This window comes from Meles meles, chromosome 2 (genome assembly GCF_922984935.1).
Source record: "Meles meles chromosome 2, mMelMel3.1 paternal haplotype, whole genome shotgun sequence".
Taxonomy (NCBI): Eukaryota; Metazoa; Chordata; class Mammalia; order Carnivora; family Mustelidae; genus Meles; species Meles meles.
Genome location: NC_060067.1, coordinates 114457537 through 114469869, shown reverse-complemented (window position 1 = coordinate 114469869; position 12333 = coordinate 114457537). Strand labels below are relative to the sequence as shown.

Below are 12333 nucleotides of genomic sequence, written 5' to 3'. Positions count from 1 at the left end.
TCTATTGCTTCCGGTCTTAGGGAATACTCACCATCTCCATTTGGGCATTTAGAACTTGGGAGTATAATGGGTAGTCTTGTAGGAAGCAAAAAATTCTTACTTAACAGTAAAATTGTGGGTATCATTGATTAATGGTAATATTTTTTATAATATTTTAAGTTTTTAAATATATTTTTATTCAGTGTGCAATAAAACAATGTCATTAAGATTTTAGGTGGGCATCATTTTACTAGTGAGGCAGCAGAGTCTGAGAGAAGTCAGAGTTGTTCAGAACTAAGTTGAACTTGGGACACCTGGGTGGCTCAGTCAGTTAAGCATCTGCCTTCAGCTCAGGTCATGATCCCAGTCCTGCATTGGGCTCCTCACTCAGCGGGGACTCTGCTTTTCCCCTCTGCCTGCTTGCTCCCCCTGCTTGTGCATTCTCTGTCTCTCTCTCTCTCTCTCACACACACACAAATAAATAAATAAAATCTTAAAAAACAAACAAAACTAAGTTGAATTCTGTTATTTTGACAAAATAGTGCATTTTCTAGTGTCAAAAGATAATAGCAATGACTACATTTAAAGAGGACTAAATCCTCTCTGAAGAAAGGAGTCTTGCTTTGCATAAACCAGGTGACTGCAGCTACTAAGGTCTGCTTTAAGTAACATTTTCTTTGCATCTAAACTCCATTTTTAAAATTTAGCTAAGATTCTAGTTAACATGACCCTTACTATACCCTGCCTCTGCTGTGTGCTGCATTTTAGCAATAAAGAAAAGCTTATTTATTCATTATGGACAGAGCTTTAGAGAGATCTGATGTATTCTTTTTTTTTTCCCAAGGACGACTCAGATGTATTTATGAGATCTGATTAGATCAAAGATTGAATGATGTGCATCTCAGTTTTAAGTGGATATAAATTCTATCTTTTATTTGAAGTCTAAAGAAGATAGGGGTGAGAAAGGAAATTATAGTTTCTACAGCCATCCCAAATTTCATTGTAGGCTTTACGTTACAGTAATAAATCGAGATAACTAGATTTGCTTAGCTAAGATGGATAGATTTATTGGTTCCATTTTTAAATTTTTATATGAATAAGTAAACTGCTACCAGTTGCATATGTTTCATCTCTTCTAATAATGTTTTACTGCCATCTGCTCCCCTGCATTTTGACATCATTAAACTAAATAGTCCACTTGCCATAAAGGCTGAACTGGAGCTCTCCACTCTCAAAACTGGTGTGAAGCATGTAAATATGCTTTGTCTTTTTGTATAATAGGTAGATTTTGGTTTAGAATCATGATTCTCAGGAAAAAATAAAGGTAACAACCATTGATTATCTTCTTCTTCTTTTTCTTCTAAACTGGAATTTATTTCTGTGTTGGAAGCTTTCCAGTGCTGATGCAAGAGCACAGTTGTGAGAGCTCTTCTTTCTCCCCATTTTTCTTTCATCCTAAAATTAAAATATTAAATCTTAAGGGAAGATACCAGGATTTATTCGTATGTGATTTTCGTAAAGAATGATATTTCTTATTAATTGATGCATATGGTTTAAACCAGGGGTTAGCAAACTATGGTCTTTGGTCACATATGGCCCACCACCTGTTTTTATTTTATAAATAAAGTTTTATTGGAGCACTGACATGCTCATTTATTTACATTTGTTACATGATATCTGTGGTTCCATTCCTAGGGCAAGAGTTGAATAGTTGCAACATAAACTATATGTCCCACAAAACCTAAAATATTTATTCTCTGACCATTTACAGAAAAAAATTGCCAAACCTAGGTATAAACCATAGGAATAAGAAAAATTATGCTTGATAATTCTGTGTGGTAGATGCAAACTTTTCTTGGAGTCAGGAGCACCCTTGACAACACTAATCTGAAGGCACTGTTGCCTCTTTGTGAATAGCACCTGTAAGAAGATAAATTCTTTGGGGCAGGTATCTTATTCTTGGGTGTATCTTTCATACCAAGAGTTCCTAGATCTAAAACATTGTATGTATTTTCTAAGTAGTTATTGAATGAGTTGATACTTTATTTTTAACCACACAAAATTTTATGTCATTGTATGATAATTAACATTTATGAAGCATTTCTTAAATATTCAAGAAAATGTATGTAAACATTTTACTTATACCACCTCACTTAGGCTCCCACATTTTGCTGTTTTACATGTGAAGAAATGTAATACATTCCTGCACTCGTGGAGCTAGAAATTAGCAGAATGAGAAGCCCAAGTGTTATCTTAACATTATCATTATGGTAGCTGTATTGCTTCTCCGGCATAAAATAGCTGAGCGGTGTTCTCTGCTTTTAAAAGATGTGAAATTCAAACACAACTTTGGATAATGATAATAAAGGGTTGTTTTTTCAGAGATCTAATGGCTTTAATTGAGAGAAGTATCTTAGAGAATTAGTGGTAGTAGTAAGAGAAACATAAGGAGTATCCCAGATTTTCAATTTGCCAGTAATATGTATCATCTTGAGAGACATTGTTGATACTGTTTGACATGGGGAATGCGCCTTAAATTTTATTCCTCTTTCTGCTTCAGGGTTTTTTTTTTTCCTCCTACTTTAAAAGAAATGTATTTATATGAGTGACTCAAACCTGAGTTATCTTTCTCCTTTATTTCTGAGACTAGTCTGCTTTCTCACTTACATAAATAGATGAAAGTTTGTGGGAAAATGGTAAAAACCAAGCCCATTTGGGTTTCATGTTACTTTGGAAATAAGATATGTTATATTGTGAGTATAACTAATTTTAATATATGTCCTTCACAGTTTTCTCATCCAAATATGAGTAAAATTTTACAAATTTAGTATTTTAAATAAATTCTTAGCTTAGATTCTGTATGAATTCATCAGTGATCTTTTTTTAGTATTCTCAAGGTTGTAAATGATGCCTCGGATTTTTTGTTTGTTTGTTTTTTCAAATAATTTATCTGCGCTTTTATTTTTTGTTTCTTTTTCCTTATTATTCCTTCTCCTCTCTCCCTCACCACCCCCCTGCCTTTTCTTTAACATGAAACACATTGAGCACCCACAGTTAGAGCAGGATTTGTCTTCCTACTGTAAAATTAGAAATTGTAACAGTGACATTGAGATTATTTAGAAAATTCTCTATATAACTGATAAATAATGTGTTGATTTCTAATTGAATGAGGGCAGAACCAGGTATTTTAAGATCTCGTATCTTTATCTGCAAAGTACACACTGGGTTTCTTTTGCTTGTAACTCTGATCAAATAAGAAGTTTTCTGTGTAAGGTCAGCCAGTTGGGAGAAAAGGCAAGTGCATATATCCCAAATTTTAATGACACGTGATGCAACAAATTAAGAAGAGAACTGAACCTAATCCAAGTCCCCATGCTCACTTTAATTAAGACACTCTAGATCCAGTTTAATCTGGGTTCTTAGAGTTGAAAGACTGGTTGCTAATGGAAGAAACAAACCTCCTGAAGTTGCAGAAATATTTGATACTTAGCCTTGGGCACACCTGTTCCAATTCTTTATGGCATACATACCAGCATTCTCCGCTGCTTAGAGAACTGATAATAGTTTAATCTGTCAGTGTTGCTTTTAACCATTGAATAAAAAAATCCTGATTCCATTTAATAAAATTTGCACAAACCTCTCTAGAATGTACTTTCCTCTGATCCTAGATCTTGGCTTAACTTTAAACCTTTCCTATTTGTACTGGATATGATTTCATGCCTGGATAATGAAGAGTAGACTTGCTTGTGCTTTCAACATAAGGAGCCTGACAGACAAAATGCACGGATTCTGTGCTTCTCTTGGCCACCATCTGTTTGAGATGGTTGGCGAAGGGGCAGAGAAGAAAGCACTTGCTGCACAGGGATAATATGCAAGTGTGTTGCCATCATTGCTACCCGATTTAGTATGTGTAAAATTTCTACCATACCTTTGTGAACAAATTCTCTGAGATGTTGAATTACAGTCCTTTATCTCCCTAGGAGTGCCAGAATGTCACTTTGATGTAGCCTAGTTATTTATATGAGTACAACATTAGCTTCAGTGTTTATAACTGGAATACCCTTTGCATTTGAGCCAGTTGTTTTTCACACCATAAACCCTCACATATGACTTCTGTCTTGTTGAGGCTGTAAACATTTGTCTTTTTCCTTTCAGGGAGGGGGCATTAGTTTTCTTGGTATCAGCCTTATTTCTGACCTAGTAAGAAAAAAATAACTACAGGATTTAGAAAAATATTTTATGGTTAGTCCTAGATTTATTGGCATAACTTTCTTGCTGCTTTATCTTAATTCAAGTGTACTAGTTGAAATATTCCACACCAATGTAGAGTTTGTACAACAAAAAATGAATTTAACGTTCAGATGCTCAAGACTCTTTGTCATTAGTAAAAGCTACATCTATAATTTTTCTTTGTCATTAGCAAAAGCTACATCTATAATTTTATTTTCCTTTCTGCAACAGTTATGTATATCTTCCTAAATGTCTGTCTCTTTTTCAAAACATGAAGAATCTGGCCTTTTATTCATATGTTTTATTTCAGGAACTTTGCAGCCATTAAAAGTATGGGCAGCTAGATTTAGGGAAAGAAAGTTAGATCTCTATAGGAAACTCATCTTTTATAGAATACATAAAGAGCTTAAAAGTGATAATCTAAGCTGTTAGGCATACCAGGGCAAATAAAAAACAGCGCTTTCATAATTATTCCTAAATTTATCCTGGCAGGCTCATTAAGGAAATTGAAGTAGCAGAAATTAATCATCTCAGTTATCACTATCACCTCCTTCTAAACTGATCCAGAGATTAGAACTTCCAGGTTTAGACCACATTTGAGATCTGCCTTCATATTTTCATAAGTCATTGCAGTGACTGGCAAAGAGTTTGACACCCTGTGCAAATGATAAGTATTTGATGAATGAATGCATAGGGACATAGGCTTTAGAGTCAGGCAGAAATGGTTTTGCAGTCAAATGCTCTACCACTGAGCTATACCCCCTAGAAATGGTTTTGAATCCCAAATTCTCCACTCTCCTCCTTTGGCTTACATCATGCACTCTCTGGGTTTTTCTTCTACCCCTCTTTGTATTCCCAAAGTATTTATATTATTTGCCTTACCCTTAGGAGCTCTTCTGTTTTCATTCTCACTTTCCCTGAACAATCTCATTAACTCCCATAGCCTCAAATGTCATCAATATGCTAATGACTCTTGAATCAATTCTTCTAACTCAGATCTTTTTCCTGAGTTCATATATTCAATACACTATCTGTACTTAGATAAACCACAAGCACCTCCAACTCAAAAAAAAAAAAAACCAAAAACAAACAAACGAACAAAAAAACAACCAAGAAAAGCTGGGAGCTCTGAGGACAAGGATTATTCACGTTTTGTGTACCCATACATAAGATAGTGCCTGTCACATTGTTAGGCTCGGTATATACTTGACCGAATGAAGGTCTACAATTACACTCATTATCTTTCCATCATTCTGCCACTTATCCCACTATGACATAATTGACTGCTGGTCTATATCTTTTTTAATCTTCATGAGGGCAGAAATTACGTCTCTCTGATTCAGGGTGGTAAAGCCTACCAAATTATTTGGTATATAGTAGTTGTTCAAAAACATTTGCCTCATTTTATAGCTCTGCATGTCCTTGGTCAAGTAATTTATCCTTTCTGAGCGTTATATTCTTGATCTATTAAATAGTAATATTAATGCCTTATAATGTAAAGATTGAACAGTTCAGGTTAGCATATGTAAAATTTCTAAGTTTTTACTATAGAAAAAGTTCCAGTATGCACACATGTGTAACTAGAGACTTGGTTTCTTCTACATGTTTATTAAAAAGGGTGGGAAGATGAAAGGGATTATAAACTACAGCGATTTCGGAGGCATATAACTAAACATAACAAGTGGACCTTATTTGGATCCTGATTAATACTGGATTGGGGTGTGTGTAGTAGGCAGAATAATGCCCCACCACCAAAGATGGTCATGTCCTTATACCCAGAACCAATGAATATGTTTTATTACATGTCCCAGGTGTGAGTTAGGGATGAAGATGGGACTATGACTGCCGTCAGCTGACTTTAAAAATGGGGATACTATCCTGGGGAGTCCAGCCTAATCACAGGGACCTTCAGAACTGAAAAAGGGAAGCAGAAGATGGGGGATAAGTAATGCAGTGTGAGAGCTTGTTGCTGGCTTTGAGGCGGCAGAAGAAGGCCATGAACCACGCAATTTGGGTAGCCTCTAGAAGCTGGAAAAGGCAAGGAAATGAATTTTCCCTAGAGTCTCCAGAAAGGAACAGCCCTGCCAAAACCTTGATTTAGGCTCAGTAATATCTGTGTAGGAGAACTGTAAAGCAATACGCTTGGTTGTTTTTAAGCCAATAAGCAACAATAGAATACTAATTGAAATTGGGTTACTTGATAGTACTAAGGAAAATTTTGTTTTATTTTAGGTGTGATAATGGAATTATGGTTAGGTTTTTAAAAAGAATGTTCTTTTGCAGATGATATTGAAATGCTAAGTAATAGATCTTGAATTTGCTTCAGAATAGTTCAGAAATGGCAGGGGAGTGAATGGCATATAAATGAAACAGATCAGTTATAAACTGGTAAATTATTAAAGCTTGGTTCTTTTTCTTTATTAAATTTTACTGTTTTTTAAAATAATTGTTTCCGTAGCATCCTCTAAAGATGATGAATGCTAATGGCTTTTTGTTTTTTGTTTTTAAATTTCAGACTCATTGTAAGCTTGTAGGGTTAAACATATTTGAAGTATTTTAGTCCATGGCTATTATCCTTATTAATGCTCAGACTGTCTCATCTGCTTCTTCGAAGTCCATTTGATACAACTCCAGTAGTCTTTGATAGCTTCCTTCCTGTTCTAATATGACAAGATATTCTAGACTTCCCCGGTTTATTTTTTCTGTCCCAATCCTAGAATTAGCAGTTTCTTTAAGGAGTCTGGTTCCTTTTTTTTAAGGTCATAATTAACTTTTTTTTTTAATTTTTTTTTATTTGTTTATTTACAGCATAACAGTGTTCATTGTTTTGGCATCACACCCAGTGCTCCATGCAGTACGTGCCCTCCCTATTACCCACCACCTGGTTCCTCAACCTCCCACCCCCCCGCCCCTTCAAAACCCTCTGGTTGTTTTTCAGAGTCCATAGTCTCTCATGGTTCATCTCCCCTTCCAGTTTCCCTCAACTCCCTCTCCTCTCCATCTTCCCATGTCCACCATGTTCTTTGTTATGCTCCACAAATAAGTGAGACCATATGATACTTGACTCTCTCTGCTTGACTTATTTCACTCAGCATAATCTCTTCCAGTCCCATCCATGTTGCTACAAAAGTTGGGTATTCATCCTTTCTGATGGAGGCATAATACTCCATTGTGTATATGGACCACATCTTCCTTATCCATTCATCCGTTGAAGGGCATCTTGGTTCTTTCCACAGTTTGGCGACTGTAGCCATTGCTGCAATGAACATGGGTACAGATGGCCCTTCTTTTCACTACATCTGTATCTTTGGAGTCTGGTTCCTTTTAATGGGAAGATGATAATTTTGGTACTGGAGTCTTTCATTCTCTAAATAAAGATTTGTAAAGCAAAATGCCAGGGACTGTTTTCTAGGTGCTGGAGATATTTCAATGAACAAAACTGACCGTGTCCTTGGCCTCAAGGTGTGGGAAGATAGAGAATAATAAATAAATAAATAGAATATAAAATTTGTTAGATGGGGATAGAACTGTGGAGAAAGATAAACCAGTTAAGGAGGATAGGGAATGTTGGTTTGTGGTAGGGGGTTGCTATTTCATATAGGATGGTGAGAGAAAGCTACATTAATAAAATTGGTTATTTTTAAAGTGAGCAGAGAACCTGAAGGAAATGAGGGAGCGAGCCCTGCAAACAGCCAGGGAAAATATTTCCAGGAGGAGGGAAGAGACAGTACAAAGGCGCTGAATAAGAAGCACACTGGCCATTTAGAGAAACAGTAAGGAAGCCAGTGTGCCTTGCATATAATGGGCAAAGGGAGAGGGGCAGATCAGGTCAGAGAGGTAGCAGGAATCAGATTCTGTAGGACCATTGGTTACCAGGGAGCTATTGGCAGGATTTGAGCCTAGATGTGACTTAGGATTTTCTGGCCTCTATATTGTTGGGAAGGGTAGAAGCAAAATCTCCAGGCAGTCACTGTAAGTCAAGTAAGAGATATTGATGGCTTGGACCAAGGATGGATGTACTATGGAGGTGATAAGAAATGTTCACGTTATGTATTCCTCATGTTGTTGTGAGTAGTTCATCTTATAACACCAAACTTGCTCTTTTACTGAATGATTTGCTCAGCAATTCAAAAAAGGTATGAATGTATGTCATTCTGAACCACTAGGTGACTCACAAATAACCATTCTTAAGTTAATAAGCTATTCTCACCAACACTATTGGTTTAGAGAGTAGCTAGTGGCTTTAATTTCTAGATGCATTTTGTGGTTCTGTGTTTTATACAAAAGAATAAAAATTAATTTTCCAACATGGTCCCCGTGGGGTAGAGATAAGCCACAAAAGACGCCAGATTTAATGGAAGTTGCTCAAGATTAAAGTGTAAAAGGAAAACTTGAGTCAAGAACTAACGTCTTCCTAATGTTCTCATTGTAGCACTACTGACTCATTCATTATTCAGTTTGAGTAAGTCACTTAAATTTTTTGTGACTTAGATTCATAGATTATGAAATGGGGCTAATTTAATGGTCCTATTTAATAGCTCTATTAGAACTTAAAAGAAATAGTTATTTTTATTACAAATAAGTAGATTGTCATCTTTAAACTACTATCTCTAAAGAGATGTATACTTTTTCCTACATAAAAGTGGTTTTTATGACAGGTTCGATAAATGTGAAATGTTTCAGTCTCTGTACCACCCATGGAAGATTGTTTTTCTCTGCATGGTAGTGCAGTTCTCTACAGAATTATTAAGGAAACGGGGCTCATTTTGTGGTGCCTTCCCTGTCGCAAGACCTCACCTTCTTACACCTCCCTCTCCCCATTAAGCCAAATGAGCAGAGGCCAGGGGCTTGGCACTTGATGGCTCAAAAGTTGCCCATTCCTAGGCTAAAGTAGTGAGAAATTCAGTCTGAAGAAATGAAACATCACTTTACTCATATGGGAAATAACTATGCCTTGGAAATGTTCAGAGCTTGGTAATTATAACAGGGTTTGTGTAGCTTTGTGTGTGGGCCAATGTACTAGCAGCACAGCAACAAAACAGAGGTGTGAGAATTTCTGTCTTATCCAAAGTGGTTAAAATGGGGCAATTACAGAAAACAAAGCTTCTCTTTGCAAGCAAGGAATAGCAGAAAGCTTAGAGCTTTATTATATGTGTTTAAGACACAGTCACATGGGGGCGCCTGGGTGGCTCAGTGGGTTAAAGCTTCTGCCTTCCGCTCAGGTCATGATCTCAGGGTCCTGGAATCGAGCCCTGAATCGGGCTCTCTGCTCGGCGGGGAGCCTGCTTCCTCCTCTCTCTCTCTCTCTCTCTCTCTCTCTCTGCCTGCCTCTCTGTCTACTTGTGATCTCTGTCTGTCAAATAAATAAATAAAGTCTTAGAAAAAAAAAAAAAAAAGACACAGTCACATGTTTCATGTTTAAGAATGACTTCTCATGTTAAATAAGTTAGTTCCCCATGTACCTTCTCCTCGAGGCATGGACCAGATGGATTATGTCCCATTTTACAATGACTGATGGAGAATTACTACACTCCTTTATTGCTAAAAATGTCTCAGTGACTCAGTACTTTAGGGCTTATGCATAGATAATGTGATAAAATAAAAGCATATGGTTGATGAAAGGGTTTCACTCTCTTTGAGGTCTGATTTTCAGATTTTTCAACTGGTAACTTTCCCACTGTTTGAAATCCCGAACCTAATCCACATTTTAAAAAAATCTATCTCAAGATTGTTCTCTAGAAAGGCAAAATGAAAATGATTTGGAACCTTCCCGTTTTTCATTTGCTTTATTATTTATTCATTTGCTTTATTGCCTTCTATTTATGAGGCAGTTTTATGGTAGTGAATAGAAAGAATTATATAGTTTTCCTCTTTAAGAGTTTATCAATTGGCTTGGGAAGGAAAAGACGTTATACGATATTGATAAATTAGATAGGCAAGGGTGTTGCAAATGTTAAGAGGAGCAAGAGAACATTTCTAGTTCGGACTGTTGGAATATGGGGCGGTGGGGTTGCTGGGAGCTCAGGAAATGGAACTTGCATGAGCCTTGTAGAAGGAGAAAACTATGAGTAGCCCTGGAAAGGCGACATTTCACTGGCTGATGGCCATACAAGCAGGGTCTGGCCTGGCATGTTGAAGGGACGGTGAGTAAACGATAGCGTAGTGCTCAAGAGACTAGGCTCTGGAGCCAGACTGCCTGGGTTCTGGATTGTCCTTTATTTGCCTCGTGGCCTTGGGCCAGTTTCTTAACCATTCTTTGCCTCAGATAGAATAAAAAAATGTTGCTAATCTTGCCTGAATCATAGAGCTGTTAGAAGGATTTGACAAGAGTGCCTTCAAATAGTGATAGCTCAAGTTAAATATTAAGTATAATAGAGGATGATGATGACCAGGGTGTGAGTGAGCATAAAAGACGAAGTTGTGAAGAAGACTGGAGTGAGCTCCTTGAGGGATGGACTCTCAAGACTGGATAAACAGGAAACCGTGATGAAAGTAGTGTATTTGGGGGGCATCTGGGTGGCTCAGTGGGTTGCGCCTCTGCCTTTGGCTCTGGTCATGATCTCAGGGTCCTGGGATCGAGCCCTGCATCAGGTTCCCTGCTCAGCGGGGAGCCTGCTTCTTCCTCTCCTGCTCCCCCTGCTTGTGTTGTGTCTCCTCTCTGTAAAATAAATCAGTAAAGTCTTCAAAAAAAAAAAAAGTAGTACATTTGGAAAAGTCGTCTAGCAGAATAGGTTGAAATGAGATTGACAGCAACTGGTTAGGAGACTTGTAATTGTGCAGACCTGAGAGGTTTAAGACTGGGACTCACATGATAACCCATGGGTTTGGATTAAAAAGAAGGCCTTGGGGACATTTACATTGGAACAGTTGTTAAGGTCTGGGGACTGGCAGGCACTAGGAGATAGAGGGTTGTGCCTGGGTAAGTGGGAGAATTCAAACATACAGGGAGAACTTCTTATGAAGAGTGGGGAATGTGTGCAAAAAGATGAAGTCCATTTTGCATGTCTTGAGTTGAAAGTCAAGACTAGGATTTGGCATTGAAAACACATATCGTTTGCTCTAAGGGAAGTCAGGTTTGGATATAGAAATGGAAGACCCACAGAGGAACAAATTGTGTTATAAATAAGGTGACAAGGAAGAGAACGTATACAGTGATTTTCTCTCCCATTTCTGTAAGATAAAGTGTGACTATAAGGGGATGAAAACATGTTCCTAGCCCAGCCAAGTCACTTGAAACAAGGGCAGTAGTAAAGCTTGCTGGCCTGTAAAGTGCCATTTCACAGCTCAAGTGCCAGAGCGAGCACTGTAGATGTGCTGAGGTTAGTAAATGCTGGGTTTCTGGATCTGCAGTTGCACATCATTGCAAACAGGCTTTATTCTGGTAAGGAAGAATCATCCTTTCAATTATCCTAATTAATCTTATCCAATTCTAACCACACCTAAAGTATGAATCCTGTCAATACACACACATGTAGTATATTTGTGTTATTATGATGATTATTTATTGTAAACAAAAGTTGTTCCTTTTAAATTTCTTTTTAATATATGCCTTTTCTTCTCTACTACATTGTAATTGCTAGTGGATAAGGAGCAGGCCTCCTGTTGGTTTCAGTCCCTTACAGATTTTTCATTCACTCAATTATGTATTGATTCCAGCTCATTAAATTATTCTTTTGTTCATTCATTCCAGGCACTGTGTTAGTTAATAAGATGAGGACTAAGGCACAGTTGCTGCCCTCAAGGAGCTTAACTATTTAGTTGGGGGAGAAAAGACACAGATATGTGAAGTAGAAGCAGTAATAAAGTCATTCACTTTTTTTTTGTTTGGTGACTAGCAAGGTGGGAGACAGTTAGGACCCAAACTAGGATTGTAGGAATGGAGATGAGTGGGCAAAATCAAGAAGTAGTTGTTCTATAAAATCAGCAGGACCCATTATAATGACAGATGAGGAAGGGAAAGTCCTAGGGTGGTTCTTACGTAGCTACCTCCTATGACTGGGTGACAGATTTCACAGTCTACTTGGAGAATAGAAGAAGAGATAATACAGGGAGTTCATTTTTATTTTTGTTATCCTCAACACATTGAGATTTTTAATGCGCCTCTGATGTATAGGAAGTTAAATC

The 12333-nt window shown here is 37.3% G+C and overlaps 1 protein-coding gene across 5 annotated transcripts in view; it reads left to right on the top strand.

Moving 5' to 3' along the window:
- Window positions 1-12333, top strand: part of PDLIM5 (PDZ and LIM domain 5) — a 206029-nt gene that overhangs the window by 168133 nt on the left and 25563 nt on the right. The window lies entirely within an intron of this gene.